The sequence below is a fragment of the Euphorbia lathyris genome, chromosome 1 (assembly GCF_963576675.1).
Source record: "Euphorbia lathyris chromosome 1, ddEupLath1.1, whole genome shotgun sequence".
In the NCBI taxonomy this organism is placed as follows: Eukaryota; Viridiplantae; Streptophyta; class Magnoliopsida; order Malpighiales; family Euphorbiaceae; genus Euphorbia; species Euphorbia lathyris.
Window position 1 is genome coordinate 131,991,665 of NC_088910.1, and position 9,595 is coordinate 132,001,259.

Consider the following 9,595-nt stretch of genomic DNA (forward strand, 5'->3'; position numbering starts at 1 on the left):
GCACAAGCCCCCGGACCCCAAACACTGACCCCCGCCTCGAAAACATGCACGCCATGGTGAAAAAAAAAATTAAATAATTAAAAAATGCACGTTGCAAAAAAGTTTGGGGGTGCAACACGAGGACTTCCCAAGAGGTCAACCATCTTAGTACTACTCTCGCCCAAGCACGTTTAACTTCGGAGTTCTGATGGGATCCGGTGCATTAGTGCTGGTATGATCGCACCCGTCATCCCATGCAAAAACTAAGCATATATTCCATACTGGGCGCCCCTTTCTCCCGTATGCTCATCCTTCACGTGCATGCACAAGCCCCCGGACCCCAAACACTGACCCCCGCCTCGAAAACATGCACGCCATGGTGAAAAAAAAAATTAAATAATTAAAAAATGCACGTTGCAAAAAAGTTTGGGGGTGCAACACGAGGACTTCCCAAGAGGTCACCCATCTTAGTACTACTCTCGCCCAAGCACGTTTCACTTCGGAGTTCTGATGGGATCCGGTGCATTAGTGCTGGTATGATCGCACCCATCATCACATGCAAAAACTAAGCATATATTCCATACTGGGCGCCCCTTTCTCCCGTATGCTCATCCTTCACGTGCATGCACAAGCCCCCGGACCCCAAACACTGACCCCCGCCTCGAAAACGTGCACGCCATGGTGAAAAAAAATTAAATAATTAAAAAATGCACGTTGCAAAAAAGTTTGGGCCCGCCTCGAAAACGTGCACGCCATGGTGAAAAAAAAATTAAATAATTAAAAAATGCACGTTATAAAAAAGTTTAGGGGTGCAACACGAGGACTTCCCAAGAGGTCACCCATCTTAGTACTACTCTCGCCCAAGCACGTTTAACTTCGGAGTTCTGATGGGATCCGGTGCATTAGTGCTGGTATGATCGCACCCGTCATCCCATGCAAAAACTAAGCATATATTCCATACTGGGCGCCCCTTTCTCCCGTATGCTCATCCTTCACGTGCATGCACAAGCCCCCGGACCCCAAACACTGACCCCCGCCTCGAAAACGTGCACGCCATGGTGAAAAAAAATTAAATAATTAAAAAATGCACGTTGCAAAAAAGTTTGGGCCCGCCTCGAAAACGTGCACGCCATGGTGAAAAAAAAATTAAATAATTAAAAAATGCACGTTGCAAAAAAGTTTAGGGGTGCAACACGAGGACTTCCCAAGAGGTCACCCATCTTAGTACTACTCTCGCCCAAGCACGTTTAACTTCGGAGTTCTGATGGGATCCGATGCATTAGTGCTGGTATGATCGCACCCGTCATCCCATGCAAAAACTAAGCATATATTCCATACTGGGCGCCCCTTTCTCCCGTATGCTCATCCTTCACGTGCATGCACAAGCCCCCGGACCCCAAACACTGACCCCCGCCTCGAAAACGTGCACGCCATGGTGAAAAAAAAATTAAATAATTAAAAAATGCACGTTGCAAAAAAGTTTGGGCCCGCCTCGAAAACGTGCACGCCATGGTGAAAAAAAAATTAAATAATTAAAAAATGCACGTTGCAAAAAAGTTTGGGGGTGCAACACGAGGACTTCCCAAGAGGTCACCCATCTTAGTACTACTCTCGCCCAAGCACGTTTAACTTCGGAGTTCTGATGGGATCCGGTGCATTAGTGCTGGTATGATCGCACACGTCATCCCATGCAAAAACTAAGCATATATTCCATACTGGGCGCCCCTTTCTCCCGTATACTCATCCTTCACGTGCATGCACAAGCCCCCGGACCCCAAACACTGACCCCCGCCTCGAAAACATGCACGCCATGGTGAAAAAAAAAATTAAATAATTAAAAATTGCACGTTGCAAAAAAGTTTGGGGGTGCAACACGAGGACTTCCCAAGAGGTCACCCATCTTAGTACTACTCTCGCCCAAGCACGTTTAACTTCGGAGTTCTGATGGGATCCGGTGCATTAGTGCTGGTATGATCGCACCCGTCATCACATGCAAAAACTAAGCATATATTCCATACTGGGCGCCCCTTTCTCCCGTATGCTCATCCTTCACGTGCATGCACAAGCCCCCGGACCCCAAACACTGACCCCTGCCTCGAAAACGTGCACGCCATGGTGAAAAAAAAATTAAATAATTAAAAAATGCACGTTGCAAAAAAGTTTGGGCCCGCCTCGAAAACGTGCACGCCATGGTGAAAAAAAAATTAAATAATTAAAAAATGCACGTTGCAAAAAAGTTTGGGGGTGCAACACGAGGACTTCCGAAGAGGTCACCCATCTTAGTACTACTCTCGCCCAAGCACGTTTAACTTCGGAGTTCTGATGGGATCCGGTGCATTAGTGCTGGTATGATCGCACCCGTCATCCCATGCAAAAACTAAGCATATATTCCATACTGGGCGCCCCTTTCTCCCGTATGCTCATCCTTCACGTGCATGCACAAGCCCCCGGACCCCAAACACTGACCCCCGCCTCGAAAACATGCACGCCATGGTGAAAAAAAAAATTAAATAATTAAAAAATGCACGTTGCAAAAAAGTTTGGGGGTGCAACACGAGGACTTCCGAAGAGGTCACCCATCTTAGTACTACTCTCGCCCAAGCACGTTTTACTTCGGAGTTCTGATGGGATCCGGTGCATTAGTGCTGGTATGATCGCACCCGTCATCCCATGCAAAAACTAAGCATATATTCCATACTGGGCGCCCCTTTCTCCCGTATGCTCATCCTTCACGTGCATGCACAAGCCCCCGGACCCCAAACACTGACCCCCACCTCGAAAACATGCACGCCATGGTGAAAAAAAAAATTAAATAATTAAAAAATGCATGTTGCAAAAAAGTTTGGGGGTGCAACACGAGGACTTCCCAAGAGGTCAACCATCTTAGTACTACTCTCGCCCAAGCACGTTTAACTTCGGAGTTCTGATGGGATCCTGTGCATTAGTGCTGGTATGATCGCACACGTCATCCCATGCAAAAACTAAGCATATATTCCATACTGGGCGCCCCTTTCTCCCGTATACTCATCCTTCACGTGCATGCACAAGCCCCCGGACCCCAAACACTGACCCCCGCCTCGAAAACATGCACGCCATGGTGAAAAAAAAAATTAAATAATTAAAAATTGCACGTTGCAAAAAAGTTTGGGGGTGCAACACGAGGACTTCCCAAGAGGTCACCCATCTTAGTACTACTCTCGCCCAAGCACGTTTAACTTCGGAGTTCTGATGGGATCCGGTGCATTAGTGCTGGTATGATCGCACCCGTCATCACATGCAAAAACTAAGCATATATTCCATACTGGGCGCCCCTTTCTCCCGTATGCTCATCCTTCACGTGCATGCACAAGCCCCCGGACCCCAAACACTGACCCCCGCCTCGAAAACGTGCACGCCATGGTGAAAAAAAATTAAATAATTAAAAAATGCACGTTGCAAAAAAGTTTGGGCCCGCCTCGAAAACGTGCACGCCATGGTGAAAAAAAAATTAAATAATTAAAAAATGCACGTTATAAAAAAGTTTAGGGGTGCAACACGAGGACTTCCCAAGAGGTCACCCATCTTAGTACTACTCTCGCCCAAGCACTTTTAACTTCGGAGTTCTGATGGGATCCGATGCATTAGTGCTGGTATGATCGCACCCGTCATCCCATGCAAAAACTAAGCATATATTCCATACTGGGCGCCCCTTTCTCCCGTATGCTCATCCTTCACGTGCATGCACAAGCCCCCGGACCCCAAACACTGACCCCTGCCTCGAAAACGTGCACGCCATGGTGAAAAAAAAATTAAATAATTAAAAAATGCACGTTGCAAAAAAGTTTGGGCCCGCCTCGAAAACGTGCACGCCATGGTGAAAAAAAAATTAAATAATTAAAAAATGCACGTTGCAAAAAAGTTTGGGGGTGCAACACGAGGACTTCCGAAGAGGTCACCCATCTTAGTACTACTCTCGCCCAAGCACGTTTAACTTCGGAGTTCTGATGGGATCCGGTGCATTAGTGCTGGTATGATCGCACCCGTCATCCCATGCAAAAACTAAGCATATATTCCATACTGGGCGCCCCTTTCTCCCGTATGCTCATCCTTCACGTGCATGCACAAGCCCCCGGACCCCAAACACTGACCCCCGCCTCGAAAACATGCACGCCATGGTGAAAAAAAAAATTAAATAATTAAAAAATGCACGTTGCAAAAAAGTTTGGGGGTGCAACACGAGGACTTCCGAAGAGGTCACCCATCTTAGTACTACTCTCGCCCAAGCACGTTTTACTTCGGAGTTCTGATGGGATCCGGTGCATTAGTGCTGGTATGATCGCACCCGTCATCCCATGCAAAAACTAAGCATATATTCCATACTGGGCGCCCCTTTCTCCCGTATGCTCATCCTTCACGTGCATGCACAAGCCCCCGGACCCCAAACACTGACCCCCACCTCGAAAACATGCACGCCATGGTGAAAAAAAAAATTAAATAATTAAAAAATGCATGTTGCAAAAAAGTTTGGGGGTGCAACACGAGGACTTCCCAAGAGGTCAACCATCTTAGTACTACTCTCGCCCAAGCACGTTTAACTTCGGAGTTCTGATGGGATCCTGTGCATTAGTGCTGGTATGATCGCACCCGTCATCACATGCAAAAACTAAGCATATATTCCATACTGGGCGCCCCTTTCTCCCGTATGCTCATCCTTCACGTGCATGCACAAGCCCCCGGACCCCAAACACTGACCCCCGCCTCGAAAACGTGCACGCCATGGTGAAAAAAAATTAAATAATTAAAAAATGCACGTTGCAAAAAAGTTTGGGCCCGCCTCGAAAACGTGCACGCCATGGTGAAAAAAAAATTAAATAATTAAAAAATGCACGTTGCAAAAAAGTTTAGGGGTGCAACACGAGGACTTCCCAAGAGGTCACCCATCTTAGTACTACTCTCGCCCAAGCACGTTTAACTTCGGAGTTCTGATGGGATCCGGTGCATTAGTGCTGGTATGATCGCACCGGTCATCCCATGCAAAAACTAAGCATATATTCCATACTGGGCGCCCCTTTCTCCCGTATGCTCATCCTTCACGTGCATGCACAAGCCCCCGGACCCCAAACACTGACCCCCGCCTCGAAAACGTGCACGCCATGGTGAAAAAAAAATTAAATAATTAAAAAATGCACGTTGCAAAAAAGTTTGGGCCCGCCTCGAAAACGTGCACGCCATGGTGAAAAAAAATTAAATAATTAAAAAATGCACGTTGCAAAAAAGTTTGGGGGTGTAACACGAGGACTTCCGAAGAGGTCACCCATCTTAGTACTACTCTCGCCCAAGCACGTTTAACTTCGGGGTTCTGATGGGATCCGGTGCATTAGTGCTGGTATGATCGCACCCGTCAACCCATGCAAAAACTAAGCATATATTCCATACTGGGCGCCCCTTTCTCCCGTATGCTCATCCTTCACGTGCATGCACAAGCCCCCGGACCCCAAACACTGACCCCCGCCTCGAAAACATGCACGCCATGGTGAAAAAAAAAATTAAATAATTAAAAAATGCACGTTGCAAAAAAGTTTGGGGGTGCAACACGAGGACTTCCCAAGAGGTCAACCATCTTAGTACTACTCTCGCCCAAGCACGTTTAACTTCGGAGTTCTGATGGGATCCGGTGCATTAGTGCTGGTATGATCGCACCCGTCATCACATGCAAAAACTAAGCATATATTCCATACTGGGCGCCCCTTTCTCCCGTATGCTCATCCTTCACGTGCATGCACAAGCCCCCGGACCCCAAACACTGACCCCCGCCTCGAAAACGTGCACGCCATGGTGAAAAAAAAAATTAAATAATTAAAAAATGCACGTTGCAAAAAAGTTTGGGCCCGCCTCGAAAACGTGCACGCCATGGTGAAAAAAAAATTAAATAATTAAAAAATGCACGTTGCAAAAAAGTTTAGGGGTGCAACACGAGGACTTCCCAAGAGGTCACCCATCTTAGTACTACTCTCGCCCAAGCACGTTTAACTTCGGAGTTCTGATGGGATCCGGTGCATTAGTGCTGGTATGATCGCACCCGTCATCCCATGCAAAAACTAAGCATATATTCCATACTGGGCGCCCCTTTCTCCCGTATGCTCATCCTTCACGTGCATGCACAAGCCCCCGGACCCCAAACACTGACCCCCGCCTCGAAAACGTGCACGCCATGGTGAAAAAAAATTAAATAATTAAAAAATGCACGTTGCAAAAAAGTTTGGGCCCGCCTCGAAAACGTGCACGCCATGGTGAAAAAAAAATTAAATAATTAAAAAATGCACGTTGCAAAAAAGTTTGGGGGTGCAACACGAGGACTTCCCAAGAGGTCACCCATCTTAGTACTACTCTCGCCCAAGCACGTTTAACTTCGGAGTTCTGATGGGATCCGGTGCATTAGTGCTGGTATGATCGCACACGTCATCCCATGCAAAAACTAAGCATATATTCCATACTGGGCGCCCCTTTCTCCCGTATACTCATCCTTCACGTGCATGCACAAGCCCCCGGACCCCAAACACTGACCCCCGCCTCGAAAACATGCACGCCATGGTGAAAAAAAAAATTAAATAATTAAAAAATGCACGTTGCAAAAAAGTTTGGGGGTGCAACACGAGGACTTCCCAAGAGGTCACCCATCTTAGTACTACTCTCGCCCAAGCTCGTTTAACTTCGGAGTTCTGATGGGATCCGGTGCATTAGTGCTGGTATGATCGCACCCGTCATCACATGCAAAAACTAAGAATATATTCCATACTGGGCGCCCCTTTCTCCCGTATGCTCATCCTTCACGTGCATGCACAAGCCCCCGGACCCCAAACACTGACCCCCGCCTCGAAAACGTGCACGCCATGGTGAAAAAAAAAATTAAATAATTAAAAAATGCACGTTGCAAAAAAGTTTGGGCCCGCCTCGAAAACGTGCACGCCATGGTGAAAAAAAAATTAAATAATTAAAAAATGCACGTTGCAAAAAAGTTTAGGGGTGCAGCACGTTGCAAAAAAGTTTGGGGGTGCAACACGAGGACTTCCCAAGAGGTCACCCATCTTAGTACTACTCTCGCCCAAGCACGTTTAACTTCGGAGTTCTGATGGGATCCGGTGCATTAGTGCTGGTATGATCGCACCCGTCATCACATGCAAAAACTAAGCATATATTCCATACTGGGCGCCCCTTTCTCCCGTATGCTCATCCTTCACGTGCATGCACAAGCCCCCGGACCCCAAACACTGACCCCCGCCTCGAAAACGTGCACGCCATGGTGAAAAAAAAAATTAAATAATTAAAAAATGCACGTTGCAAAAAAGTTTGGGCCCGCCTCGAAAACGTGCACGCCATGGTGAAAAAAAAATTAAATAATTAAAAAATGCACGTTGCAAAAAAGTTTAGGGGTGCAACAAGAGGACTTCCCAAGAGGTCACCCATCTTAGTACTACTCTCGCCCAAGCACGTTTAACTTCGGAGTTCTGATGGGATCCGGTGCATTAGTGCTGGTATGATCGCACCCGTCATCCCATGCAAAAACTAAGCATATATTCCATACTGGGCGCCCCTTTCTCCCGTATGCTCATCCTTCACGTGCATGCACAAGCCCCCGGACCCCAAACACTGACCCCCGCCTCGAAAACGTGCACGCCATGGTGAAAAAAAAATTAAATAATTAAAAAATGCACGTTGCAAAAAAGTTTGTGCCCGCCTCGAAAACGTGCACGCCATGGTGAAAAAAAAATTAAATAATTAAAAAATGCACGTTGCAAAAAAGTTTGTGCCCGCCTCGAAAACGTGCACGCCATGGTGAAAAAAAAATTAAATAATTAAAAAATGCACGTTGCAAAAAAGTTTGGGCCCGCCTCGAAAACGTGCACGCCATGGTGAAAAAAAAATTAAATAATTAAAAAATGCACGTTGCAAAAAAGTTTGGGGGTGCAACACGAGGACTTCCCAAGAGGTCACCCATCTTAGTACTACTCTCGCCCAAGCACGTTTAACTTCGGAGTTCTGATGGGATCCGGTGCATTAGTGCTGGTATGATCGCACACGTCATCCCATGCAAAAACTAAGCATATATTCCATACTGGGCGCCCCTTTCTCCCGTATACTCATCCTTCACGTGCATGCACAAGCCCCCGGACCCCAAACACTGACCCCCGCCTCGAAAACATGCACGCCATGGTGAAAAAAAAAATTAAATAATTAAAAAATGCACGTTGCAAAAAAGTTTGGGGGTGCAACACGAGGACTTCCCAAGAGGTCACCCATCTTAGTACTACTCTCGCCCAAGCTCGTTTAACTTCGGAGTTCTGATGGGATCCGGTGCATTAGTGCTGGTATGATCGCACCCGTCATCACATGCAAAAACTAAGAATATATTCCATACTGGGCGCCCCTTTCTCCCGTATGCTCATCCTTCACGTGCATGCACAAGCCCCCGGACCCCAAACACTGACCCCCGCCTCGAAAACGTGCACGCCATGGTGAAAAAAAAAATTAAATAATTAAAAAATGCACGTTGCAAAAAAGTTTGGGCCCGCCTCGAAAACGTGCACGCCATGGTGAAAAAAAAATTAAATAATTAAAAAATGCACGTTGCAAAAAAGTTTAGGGGTGCAGCACGTTGCAAAAAAGTTTGGGGGTGCAACACGAGGACTTCCCAAGAGGTCACCCATCTTAGTACTACTCTCGCCCAAGCACGTTTAACTTCGGAGTTCTGATGGGATCCGGTGCATTAGTGCTGGTATGATCGCACCCGTCATCACATGCAAAAACTAAGCATATATTCCATACTGGGCGCCCCTTTCTCCCGTATGCTCATCCTTCACGTGCATGCACAAGCCCCCGGACCCCAAACACTGACCCCCGCCTCGAAAACGTGCACGCCATGGTGAAAAAAAAAATTAAATAATTAAAAAATGCACGTTGCAAAAAAGTTTGGGCCCGCCTCGAAAACGTGCACGCCATGGTGAAAAAAAAATTAAATAATTAAAAAATGCACGTTGCAAAAAAGTTTAGGGGTGCAACAAGAGGACTTCCCAAGAGGTCACCCATCTTAGTACTACTCTCGCCCAAGCACGTTTAACTTCGGAGTTCTGATGGGATCCGGTGCATTAGTGCTGGTATGATCGCACCCGTCATCCCATGCAAAAACTAAGCATATATTCCATACTGGGCGCCCCTTTCTCCCGTATGCTCATCCTTCACGTGCATGCACAAGCCCCCGGACCCCAAACACTGACCCCCGCCTCGAAAACGTGCACGCCATGGTGAAAAAAAAATTAAATAATTAAAAAATGCACGTTGCAAAAAAGTTTGTGCCCGCCTCGAAAACGTGCACGCCATGGTGAAAAAAAAATTAAATAATTAAAAAATGCACGTTGCAAAAAAGTTTGTGCCCGCCTCGAAAACGTGCACGCCATGGTGAAAAAAAAATTAAATAATTAAAAAATGCACGTTGCAAAAAAGTTTGGGGGTGCAACACGAGGACTTCCCAAGAGGTCACCCATCTTAGTACTACTCTCGCCCAAGCATGTTTAACTTCGGAGTTCTGATGGGATCCGGTGCATTAGTGCTGGTATGATCGCACCCGTCATCCCATGCAAAA

At 46.7% G+C, this 9,595-nt stretch overlaps 27 non-coding genes across 27 annotated transcripts; all 27 read right to left on the reverse strand.

The window, feature by feature from the left end:
- Nucleotides 1–106: 106 nt before the first annotated feature.
- LOC136212713 (5S ribosomal RNA) lies at nt 107–225 on the reverse strand. Its single transcript, XR_010679855.1, has one exon. It is a non-coding gene; the product is annotated as a 5S ribosomal RNA (ribosomal RNA).
- A 183-nt stretch (nt 226–408) lies between these two features.
- On the reverse strand, nt 409–527 carry LOC136212046 (5S ribosomal RNA). The gene has a single exon (XR_010679224.1). It is a non-coding gene; the product is annotated as a 5S ribosomal RNA (ribosomal RNA).
- A 258-nt stretch (nt 528–785) lies between these two features.
- On the reverse strand, nt 786–904 carry LOC136214220 (5S ribosomal RNA). The gene has a single exon (XR_010681317.1). It is a non-coding gene; the product is annotated as a 5S ribosomal RNA (ribosomal RNA).
- Nucleotides 905–1,162: 258 nt separating this feature from the next.
- Nucleotides 1,163–1,281, reverse strand: LOC136213245 (5S ribosomal RNA). The gene has a single exon (XR_010680368.1). It is a non-coding gene; the product is annotated as a 5S ribosomal RNA (ribosomal RNA).
- Nucleotides 1,282–1,540: 259 nt separating this feature from the next.
- On the reverse strand, nt 1,541–1,659 carry LOC136212106 (5S ribosomal RNA). Its single transcript, XR_010679281.1, has one exon. It is a non-coding gene; the product is annotated as a 5S ribosomal RNA (ribosomal RNA).
- Nucleotides 1,660–1,842: 183 nt separating this feature from the next.
- Nucleotides 1,843–1,961, reverse strand: LOC136214232 (5S ribosomal RNA). The gene has a single exon (XR_010681328.1). It is a non-coding gene; the product is annotated as a 5S ribosomal RNA (ribosomal RNA).
- Nucleotides 1,962–2,220: 259 nt separating this feature from the next.
- Nucleotides 2,221–2,339, reverse strand: LOC136213062 (5S ribosomal RNA). Its single transcript, XR_010680194.1, has one exon. It is a non-coding gene; the product is annotated as a 5S ribosomal RNA (ribosomal RNA).
- Nucleotides 2,340–2,522: 183 nt separating this feature from the next.
- LOC136214242 (5S ribosomal RNA) lies at nt 2,523–2,641 on the reverse strand. The gene has a single exon (XR_010681338.1). It is a non-coding gene; the product is annotated as a 5S ribosomal RNA (ribosomal RNA).
- Nucleotides 2,642–2,824: 183 nt separating this feature from the next.
- On the reverse strand, nt 2,825–2,943 carry LOC136215223 (5S ribosomal RNA). Its single transcript, XR_010682270.1, has one exon. It is a non-coding gene; the product is annotated as a 5S ribosomal RNA (ribosomal RNA).
- Nucleotides 2,944–3,126: 183 nt separating this feature from the next.
- On the reverse strand, nt 3,127–3,245 carry LOC136214243 (5S ribosomal RNA). The gene has a single exon (XR_010681339.1). It is a non-coding gene; the product is annotated as a 5S ribosomal RNA (ribosomal RNA).
- Nucleotides 3,246–3,503: 258 nt separating this feature from the next.
- LOC136212359 (5S ribosomal RNA) lies at nt 3,504–3,622 on the reverse strand. The gene has a single exon (XR_010679521.1). It is a non-coding gene; the product is annotated as a 5S ribosomal RNA (ribosomal RNA).
- Nucleotides 3,623–3,881: 259 nt separating this feature from the next.
- Nucleotides 3,882–4,000, reverse strand: LOC136213063 (5S ribosomal RNA). Its single transcript, XR_010680195.1, has one exon. It is a non-coding gene; the product is annotated as a 5S ribosomal RNA (ribosomal RNA).
- A 183-nt stretch (nt 4,001–4,183) lies between these two features.
- Nucleotides 4,184–4,302, reverse strand: LOC136214244 (5S ribosomal RNA). The gene has a single exon (XR_010681340.1). It is a non-coding gene; the product is annotated as a 5S ribosomal RNA (ribosomal RNA).
- A 183-nt stretch (nt 4,303–4,485) lies between these two features.
- Nucleotides 4,486–4,604, reverse strand: LOC136214762 (5S ribosomal RNA). Its single transcript, XR_010681835.1, has one exon. It is a non-coding gene; the product is annotated as a 5S ribosomal RNA (ribosomal RNA).
- A 258-nt stretch (nt 4,605–4,862) lies between these two features.
- LOC136213468 (5S ribosomal RNA) lies at nt 4,863–4,981 on the reverse strand. The gene has a single exon (XR_010680577.1). It is a non-coding gene; the product is annotated as a 5S ribosomal RNA (ribosomal RNA).
- Nucleotides 4,982–5,239: 258 nt separating this feature from the next.
- On the reverse strand, nt 5,240–5,358 carry LOC136215549 (5S ribosomal RNA). Its single transcript, XR_010682588.1, has one exon. It is a non-coding gene; the product is annotated as a 5S ribosomal RNA (ribosomal RNA).
- Nucleotides 5,359–5,541: 183 nt separating this feature from the next.
- LOC136212714 (5S ribosomal RNA) lies at nt 5,542–5,660 on the reverse strand. Its single transcript, XR_010679856.1, has one exon. It is a non-coding gene; the product is annotated as a 5S ribosomal RNA (ribosomal RNA).
- A 260-nt stretch (nt 5,661–5,920) lies between these two features.
- LOC136214254 (5S ribosomal RNA) lies at nt 5,921–6,039 on the reverse strand. The gene has a single exon (XR_010681350.1). It is a non-coding gene; the product is annotated as a 5S ribosomal RNA (ribosomal RNA).
- A 258-nt stretch (nt 6,040–6,297) lies between these two features.
- Nucleotides 6,298–6,416, reverse strand: LOC136212107 (5S ribosomal RNA). Its single transcript, XR_010679282.1, has one exon. It is a non-coding gene; the product is annotated as a 5S ribosomal RNA (ribosomal RNA).
- A 183-nt stretch (nt 6,417–6,599) lies between these two features.
- On the reverse strand, nt 6,600–6,718 carry LOC136213497 (5S ribosomal RNA). Its single transcript, XR_010680605.1, has one exon. It is a non-coding gene; the product is annotated as a 5S ribosomal RNA (ribosomal RNA).
- Nucleotides 6,719–7,006: 288 nt separating this feature from the next.
- Nucleotides 7,007–7,125, reverse strand: LOC136214266 (5S ribosomal RNA). Its single transcript, XR_010681361.1, has one exon. It is a non-coding gene; the product is annotated as a 5S ribosomal RNA (ribosomal RNA).
- Nucleotides 7,126–7,385: 260 nt separating this feature from the next.
- On the reverse strand, nt 7,386–7,504 carry LOC136214323 (5S ribosomal RNA). Its single transcript, XR_010681414.1, has one exon. It is a non-coding gene; the product is annotated as a 5S ribosomal RNA (ribosomal RNA).
- Nucleotides 7,505–7,917: 413 nt separating this feature from the next.
- Nucleotides 7,918–8,036, reverse strand: LOC136212108 (5S ribosomal RNA). The gene has a single exon (XR_010679283.1). It is a non-coding gene; the product is annotated as a 5S ribosomal RNA (ribosomal RNA).
- A 183-nt stretch (nt 8,037–8,219) lies between these two features.
- LOC136213499 (5S ribosomal RNA) lies at nt 8,220–8,338 on the reverse strand. The gene has a single exon (XR_010680606.1). It is a non-coding gene; the product is annotated as a 5S ribosomal RNA (ribosomal RNA).
- Nucleotides 8,339–8,626: 288 nt separating this feature from the next.
- Nucleotides 8,627–8,745, reverse strand: LOC136214277 (5S ribosomal RNA). The gene has a single exon (XR_010681372.1). It is a non-coding gene; the product is annotated as a 5S ribosomal RNA (ribosomal RNA).
- A 260-nt stretch (nt 8,746–9,005) lies between these two features.
- LOC136214324 (5S ribosomal RNA) lies at nt 9,006–9,124 on the reverse strand. Its single transcript, XR_010681415.1, has one exon. It is a non-coding gene; the product is annotated as a 5S ribosomal RNA (ribosomal RNA).
- A 336-nt stretch (nt 9,125–9,460) lies between these two features.
- On the reverse strand, nt 9,461–9,579 carry LOC136213374 (5S ribosomal RNA). Its single transcript, XR_010680490.1, has one exon. It is a non-coding gene; the product is annotated as a 5S ribosomal RNA (ribosomal RNA).
- Nucleotides 9,580–9,595: the final 16 nt, after the last annotated feature.